This window comes from Gnatocerus cornutus, chromosome 7 (genome assembly GCF_029298725.1).
Source record: "Gnatocerus cornutus isolate USDA-ARS CGAHR chromosome 7, icGnaCorn1.1, whole genome shotgun sequence".
In the NCBI taxonomy this organism is placed as follows: domain Eukaryota; kingdom Metazoa; phylum Arthropoda; class Insecta; order Coleoptera; family Tenebrionidae; genus Gnatocerus; species Gnatocerus cornutus.
The window spans coordinates 1322006-1330849 of NC_142239.1; positions in this window are offsets into that span (position 1 = coordinate 1322006).

Consider the following 8844-nt stretch of genomic DNA (forward strand, 5'->3'; position numbering starts at 1 on the left):
TTTATAATGTAACGGTTTCTTTAGTTGAGCTTTGGTTTTATTCGACAATCGAAAGAAACGTATTTTCGACCAATAAATTTAATGCAAACTCACAAACTTGAAAGTTGAAATTATTGTCTCTACATAGTTCCTGTGCTATTACAATAGATGTTTCTTCTGTTGTTTGTACTGCGTTTGTGTGACTCAGTTATGACAATAAGATCTCATTTGTTTTTGCGGACGTCGCCATGGTCATTTCATGGGACCCCGCGCTGTTGTATTGATCTGCAGCACCTTGTAGCACTTTGCTGGTTTACTAGCCCTTCGGGCTAGGCCAGCGTTTTCTTCAGCCTCCAGCACATACAGTTTGGTGAATTAACAACCGTAATATGGACCAAATTATAAGGCGATGTGGGGGACAAGTGTTCTCCCACCTACTTGTTCATATTGCGCCCGCATTAGTGGGTGTCTTTCTCACACTAAGGCAAATGACTATCGTTTCACTCGCGCGCACACGATAGATCCTGGTTTTTGGTGAATTGTCGCCGAAAGATGGAAAAATAATGAGTGGGATAAAGTAAACATGCATTTGCCACTAGTGCAAGAGAGATAAAAGAAAGTATCTCCCACCACATGAACAACCTCAGTTCATGAAATTGTCCGCCGTACTCAACAGTACTCATTAGAAATCGTTGGGATGTTGTTGTTTTAATCTGAAATACAATAAATTGAAATCGTTAGCTAACTAAATCATTGAATACAAATATTTATTAATCTTACATCAAACATAAACAAATATTCTCATTGTTGCAATAATTACAACCCACCCAAAATAAAAAGAAATTTTTAACTAAAAAAATAGAATAAAAATTATTCCAAAAACAAAATTAAGTTCTAAAAACACAAAAGGAAATTTTTATAAAAAATGTTCAAAACATCCTCCTTCTTGGGCTGAACAGTAACCTAAACGGTTATAAAAACTAGTTCGTACGTTTGTCAACATTTTTGGGCCAATAGTTGTAACTGCATTTTGAATACCAATTTGCAATTCTTCCAAGCTATTAGCTCGGTTTTCTTCAAACCCATAAATTTTTGATTTAAGATAACCCCACAAAAAAAAATCATTTGGAGCTAAATCCGGTGATCTGGCGGGCCAACAAATGTTTCCTCTCAAACTGATAACTTTGTTCGGGAACGTTGTTTGTAGATACTCCCGAACTAAAAGAGTACTATGAGCAGGACAACCATCTTGCTGGTACCAAATATTTTCAATCCGTATGTTAGGAATTTGTCTAACTGCGGGAATAATGTTATTTTGCAGTAGATCTAAGTATTTGCGAGAATTTAAATTCCCATCTATGAAAAAGGGACCAATAACGTGATTCCCAAGCATACCTGCCCATACATTTAATTTTTGGGGGTATTGAGAGCGAGCAGTGTAGGTTAAATGCAAATTATTTTTCGCCCAATATCGGGAAACGGATGGATTATGGTGCCCATGTAACGGAAAAGTGGATTCATCCGTAAATAAAATGTTTTCCAAAAACTCTGGATTTTGATTTGCCCTTTCCATTACGTGTTCGCAAAAATCCATACGTTTGATTCGATCTTCGGGAAAAATTTCGTTTGTTTTTTGCAGTTTAAATGACCGATAACCATTCTTTTTTAACACACGGCGGATTGTGTTTTTGTCAACTCCAAATTCCACAGCAAGGGTTCGACTTGACTGCATTGGATTTTCCTCAACGCTTGCACAAATCATTGTGTCCCTGTTTTCCCGTTCTTCATTGAGAATTGGTTGTTTCGGAAATTTATGTTTTTTTGGAGAGACGCAGCCGTGTGTTTCAAAATTGTGGATAATTCGGTACACTGCAGAAATTGAGGGAGGAGGACGGTTTTCAAACGCAAGAAGAAATAAATTAGAAGTGATTTCTACAATCGAGTGACCTTGAAAAAACCACTTTACAATTTGTACCTTCTCAGAAATTTCTAAGTTCATTTTGACAGTGAGATTATTATTGAACAATGACACCTACTCGTTTACCCTGACGTTTCGAAAAGAACAATCAAAGCACGAGTATCGCGGGATTTAAGGGGAATGCGTCAGCGGTTCGCCCCATCACTCCTCTAATCTCCCACTTTCAATTAAAATATATTGCCATATAACGGTTGCTAATTCCCCAAACTGTATAGCTTCCTGCCTCGTATCCCTTGGCTTGGCAAAGGGGACAGAAGGCTTCGTCTTGGCATTCCACTTTTTTGTGGCCCTCCTTTCCGCATTTCTGACAGTTTTTTCTCCTATCAACGTCGGTGCAATTTTGTGCTATGTGTCCGTAACCCCAGCATCTATAGCATTTCTCTGCTCTTCTAATTTCTGAAATATTACATATAGAAAGACCAATCTTTATCTTTCCGCGGGAGATTAGTTTTTCCGCATTCGCCTCGTTGGTTATTAAGATCGCCGATTGATTCCCGTTGAATGTCTTTCTCAGGGACTTTACTTCTATTGACTGCTCCCCACCGATTAATTTTTCTTTTAATAAAGACCTTATTAGGTTGTAACGACTTCTGGTACAGAACTGCGCACACAAAAGCAAACGGCAGTTTTACGTCGGAGAGCATTTAGGTCGAAGTAAGGATTCTTTTAAATTTTCAAAAGCAGACAGATGATAACGAGATTGAGCGCCACTGCGGTTTAACACTATCACTATGATGATGTACACAAAAGACGTGAGCTTAACGCTACGGCATGTGTCGCTCACTCACATGTCGGTGAGGGCATTAAAACTGCCTACCAACTTGAGTTGATAGGAACGACAGGTACATATAACCTAATTTCAAGAGGCGTCGGCGTAACTTAACATAATTCGATAAAATGACTTGAGGTTCTCGAGCGAAAAACTAAGGGATAGAGTACGAATACTTTCAGATGTACACAGTGAGTCATCACGATCTGACAAGCGTGAAAAGAACAGTGGCGTAACCGTTTGTAGTTATTATTGGGGTTATCCGCAAATTTAAACTAATTTTTAAAGTCGATGTTTCTGACTTGAACAGTGTACCAAACACGATTTTTACTTCAAGAATTTCGCATTATTATGTCCCAAAAATAAAAAGAAATTTATAACCACTGCAACTGCTACTGTGTAAGTTTTCAAATATTTAAATTTAAAGAAAATGACTTGAATGCGGATTTTTGTAAAATAAAACATAGCAACGTTTATACAGGGTCCGGCAACACTTGTGTCCACCCCTAAAATCGCCTTCAATTTTAAAGATAAAATTTTGAAAATTTGCAAACGCTCATAGTTGACAAAGCTCTAAAAGCTGACGCAAAAATTTGTTTTTTATCACTGATAGTGTTGGCGTCGCGACGCCCTTAAAATGTCATTTTTAGTTAATTGTGAGGGTTTGTGATATCAACCTCTAATTTAATTTTTTTTCAATATAAATGTGTTAAAAATATCTCAGTTGTTATTTTAGATTCAAGGCAAATTGTCTTCAAAATTTGAGAAAAAAATGCTGTTTTATCAAGTTGGTTTCCAATTTCATTACGTCAAAGTTGGGAACTACGTTTACACCCATCTGTCAGCATCTTGTGTCACAAATGACATCTATCTTTTGGCTCGCTTTAGATTGTAACAAAAGTCTTACTTGGTGAAATTGTCGCTTTGTCGATGTTAATTAACGATTTCTGGTGTCCATAAAGTGCAACATGCCCGTGTTAATCAAAATTAACCTTTATAAGAGTGAGTGAAGTCACTTGTGAAATTTTGGTGTAAACGTAGTTTGCCGATGCGCTGCCATAATTTTGAAAACTAACTTGATAAAACAACGTTTTTATCGCAAATTTTAAACACAATTTGCATTTGATTTAAAATAAAAACTCAGATATTTGTATCACAGTTATATTGAAAAAAAATTGATTTCGCGAATAATTCCGCAAAAACTCAAAAATTGCTAAAAATTATACTTCTTAGGCGTCGCGACGCCAACCAAACCATGATAAAAAACAAATTTTTGCGTCAGCTTCTAGAGCTTTGTCAACTATGAGCGTATGCAAATTTTCAAAATTGTAACTTTAAAATAAAAGACGATTTTGGGGGTGGACACAAGTGTTGCCGGACCGTTTATTAAAATTTCAACATTAATGCACTAATGGCGAAACGCTGAGACCATCCTCAGTTTCTTCTTCATCAGACCATATATCGTCGTCTGAATCGCCAGTGTTCACAATAAATGACATATTGTCTTGCAGTCCACCTAAAATATGTTCTTTTTTCATGTATTCGTCGACAACTTTGTCCACATGTTGACAAATGTTCGACCAATTTTCAGTAGTTATTTGTGAAAATTTTTCCTTAGCCAAATTTTGGACATCACCTAACTTAAAAGTTAGATTTCGAGCTGCCACCCAGTTTTTTAGCAGAGCCCAAATTTTTTCTATAGGATTCAGCTCGGGATGATAGGGTGGCAGACGAAGTACATAAAATCCTTTTTCATTCATAAATGTGTCTAACGTATATTGCGGATTCTTATTTTTATATAATTTAATTATTTCGTAAAGTTCAAGTTTTGTGCTGCCTGTACTCGAATGGGACCGAAACATAAACGTTGCGAAGAGATAAGAGAAGACAGGAAAGCTAAGACGGGATTACCGAATCCAACGTGAAATTCGGGTAGGAAGTTATAGCACCTCTACTAGCTGAAATTCTGAGGCGGTAACACGTGGTTGATCCGATGCCTTAGGGCGGCCACAATAGAAAAATTTCGTAACGCGGATTGAATGAGTTAAATGATGGAATGAACGTTAAAACAAAGATTTATCTCATACTGACAAAACTAACGTTTCAGTTTTTGAGATGATAACGCTACTCTAGCAGTGATGTTAAAGCCGTCATTTTAAATACCCTAGCATTCGAAGAGGTTCCTGAAGTAAATATTTGTTTATTTATTTGTAGCATTTTTGAAATGCTACAAACTCAACTTACCAATTCTTCGCTGCTCATCATGACGTCAATGTGCGACACTCTGTTAAGTCTGATTCACGTAGGTGCATCCTCTTGGTTGAGGATCCACAGGTTCATTCGCCGCTGCCCATTCGCTGAGGATCTTGCCCCTTTCGTCTTCTACTCTTGACGCATATTTCGACGCTCACCTGCCGCCCAAACACTATGTCGAATAGAGTTTAGGACCCTACTCAGTTTTTCGATGTGCACATTTGATGAATCGTAGGACGCGTACATGACGCATACATCTACGTCCACCCACACATATCCCTCCCCGCCACCAGTGTACTTACCATTGTACTTGTTGCTGGTGAACCTTATCGCGGCATCCCGGTTGGGTTCAGTCAGCCACCCTCTGTGGCCCGCCATCCTGATGTTCGGCTCGGCCACCATTACAACGTCTGCTTTCCTCTCAGACGCCGTCCTAAGCAGCAGCTCATGCGTTGCTGCACACCTATTTTGGTTGACTTGGAAGACCCTCATGCGCGAGAAGGGCCCCCCGCTGCCCCCTTTCCTCAGGAGTTTTCTTGCTCCTGGAGCTGGCTTTCTCCTTTTCTCTTTGCTGAGCCTCTCGGTGCTTGGGGCATGCGCGAGTGTCGCTCCTGTGCCCCTTGGCCTTGCAGCGGTTGCAGCTTGGCTCCTCCTTGCACGCTTCGGCTTTGTGCCCCTCCTGCATCCGACCTTGTCTGCTCTCCGGTGGCTCCTTCGTCCACCCTTTCCTCCTTGATTTGTTTGTTAAAAGATTCCATCTGTGTTCCCACGAGTGTGGGGGATTGAACTGTCGTCGCACGCGGTGCCCCCTGCACGTGCGAAAGGCTTCCTCCGACGGGGTGTGCCTGGTGCCCCGAAGTTGGCCGCTCACGACTGGACCGCTCTCCAGCCACGCATCCTTTTGGCGCGCACCTCACCGTGGGATTGAGGGATTTTAGATATTAGATTCGACATTGTTGGACTTTAGACGGTCGGTCGATTCCAACGTTTGTTGCCGCTTTTCGAAAAACTGCTTGATTGTTTCGAATTTGGGCAACTTATTGTCCAATACTTCCTTTTTGACCAATAAATCCAATTTTTCAATAATTATAGCGATTAATAGTGAATGCCACTGTCCTATAGGTATCTGTAGAACCTTTAATGCTGCTATGTTGTTGTTGGTAGTATCAATTAAATTACGCAGCTCCGATGTTGTTGACTATAACAATGGAGGAAAATACAATATATGAGCGAAATGTTCTTCTATTGTTAGCCGTTTATTTTCACACCGATTTTGAAGTAATTGTATGACGCTGTCATAGTTTTTCTTGCAGACGGCCAACGATTCGATGGAGTTAAATGCTTCGCCCTTGTGGCAATCCCGCAGGTAATAAAATTTCCGAATTTTACTAAGCTTGGTTTCATTATGAATTAGTGATTGAAACAAGTCAAAAAACGCGGACCTTTCACTTAGCTTTCCGAAAAACGATTGCAATTCGAGAGGTTTTAGATTGGCGAGAACCGAATTAGATGTGTCCGCACTGGTGATGTTGATATGGATTGTGGTACCAGCGCTGGAGTTAGAAGTATTAGTGGATGACGACGATTTTTCTAGTACCAATATTGATTTAATCGCAGATACAATATTATTATACAGTAAAAGCTCCCATAAGCGGACACTCATGGTATCATCTTTTTTGTCCGGTTGTGATAGATGTCCGGTTGTTGGAATTTATGATCGTAGACCTTTAAATTGATGATTAACATTTTAATTAGTCTGTTTATTCATAACAATTCAACTGAAACAAAAAAAGGTACACGGTTGTTACAATTAAGCAAACAAACTTATAATACTTCAATAAAAAATGGAAAAATCCTACTATGTATTACCTACTGTAGTGAGACAACCCCTTTCTCCCGTTGTTGTCCTCTAAAGGGGTACGTTTAGTCCCCGCCGTGTTGGCGGATGCGCTCGCGTGGTCGTCACCGAAGGTAAATCAAACCTTCACTTACCATACGTTGTGTATTTTGATTAGGGATAGCTAATTACCCCTTTTCTTTTTATTCCCGACATCGAAGGCTGTTCGGGGTCGAAATTCAGGATCCTCAGCGTTCCCGCAAAGTAGCACCACACACCAAAGGAGGGGGTTCACCCATTTAAAAGCAGCAATACATATCAAAGCGTTTATTGACACACATCAATTAAATTTACAGGGCCAAATCTTAAGTCCGAACTTCTAGATCCGGAAGACAATAACATACAACATAACAATACAAATGACAATAATATGGGCCAGAGCATAGGGGGTTAAGTCGCCTAAATCAAGCAGCGCGTCTAAGTTAACTCCTAGATTATGCTTGCCAAAGCGTGTGACTTTTTCTCCTTTAAAGTTGGCCAATTAATTGGTGCACTTTGATCACGTTACTTTTCCAATGGTACCGGACGAATTTTTACGGGTTAATTTTGATTGTGCGGCCCCCGTCGCTGTCACTACTACATATTCCGAACATTTAGTTTTATTAATTTAATTTCCCTTTTAAATGATCCTAATTTCGATGTCAGCTAATTGTGGTTACGTTATCTAACGTTCCTGTAACTAAATTTTACTTGGATTGTCTTTATTTCCTGGGAAGCAGGCAAAAGCGATTTAAATTTCTTTGTTTGAATAGACGCGGGCTGTTTCTCGATTTATCACAACTAAAAAGGGCCACTGTAGCAAACACTTTCAAGGGCTCAGTTCTCGGGAATCTTTAACACGGTTAATAAGTGGATGGCAAATTTATGGGCGGCCCCCCCCCCCAACACGTGTGGCGTCGGCGGTGGGAACCGTGTTCACCCTACATTCCGATACCGGGTACATAGATTTTAATTCGTTTCGTACAATTTTTTATTTGAACGCGAGCGCGGTAACTTCTTCTTTTTCCTACGTCGTACCTGTAATCGTTTATTTATTTCAAAATTCAAAATATTAGTATGACGCAATGCCCTATTTTTTTTTGTTCTAAAAGGCAATTTTGGAAATGACATTCTAAATTTTGTATGTGGTGAAATGCAGTAAAATCTTCTCGTGCAAAGTGCTTTAATATATTGACCACTTTTAGAGCCTTATTATTAGAATTAATCTCGTTGTTTTCACCAGTCACCAAAATGTCATCTTTTGTTTCAACGGTATCTTCGTCACCATCACTTTCATAGTTGAAGTTTACTTCTTGAATGTCAAAATTTTTTGATTTGGTTTCTAGATTTTGATCTAACTTGATAAAATCTTCTACCGCTTGATCATTCACTGCTCCTAATTGTTTAACATCTTTTAACAAATCCTTAACTGTTGATAGTGGCAAGTTATCTTCAGCGTCATGGGTCTTGATTACGACGCCTAGCGCCTGAACGGGTCTTGGTTTAGGTCAGATACTTATGGTTGAGAAGCGGTCTAGCTTCAGTTATGACGCCTGGTTCACCGAACGGGTCTTGGCAGTTACGACGCCTAGTTGGATGGACGGGTCTTGATTCTGACGTCTTGGTTGTTTACACTTTTCTGGTTTTACAGATGTAACACTACACTGTACTCGACGTCTGTTTTATCCGGCTCGAATTGACCAAAATGTTAGGTGCTTGTAGAGTTTACCTGGTGCGGTGCTATTTTGGAGTCTGAGATAGCTTCATTACGTATTTTCTCCAGGTTTTCCCACATACTGTTTTCTTTATTTTCCTGGGTAATTTTAATGACTTTCCGACTGATCCCTTCATTGTCCGCGCAAGTGGATGCCATCTGGGTCAATGGCGGGTGGCTTACTTCTGTTTGCTACCTGTCTATACCAGGAGGCCCATTGGAGCGTAGTCCCCGGGGCAGGACTCGCCGGGTGAGCAGCGGGCTTGGATTGGCAA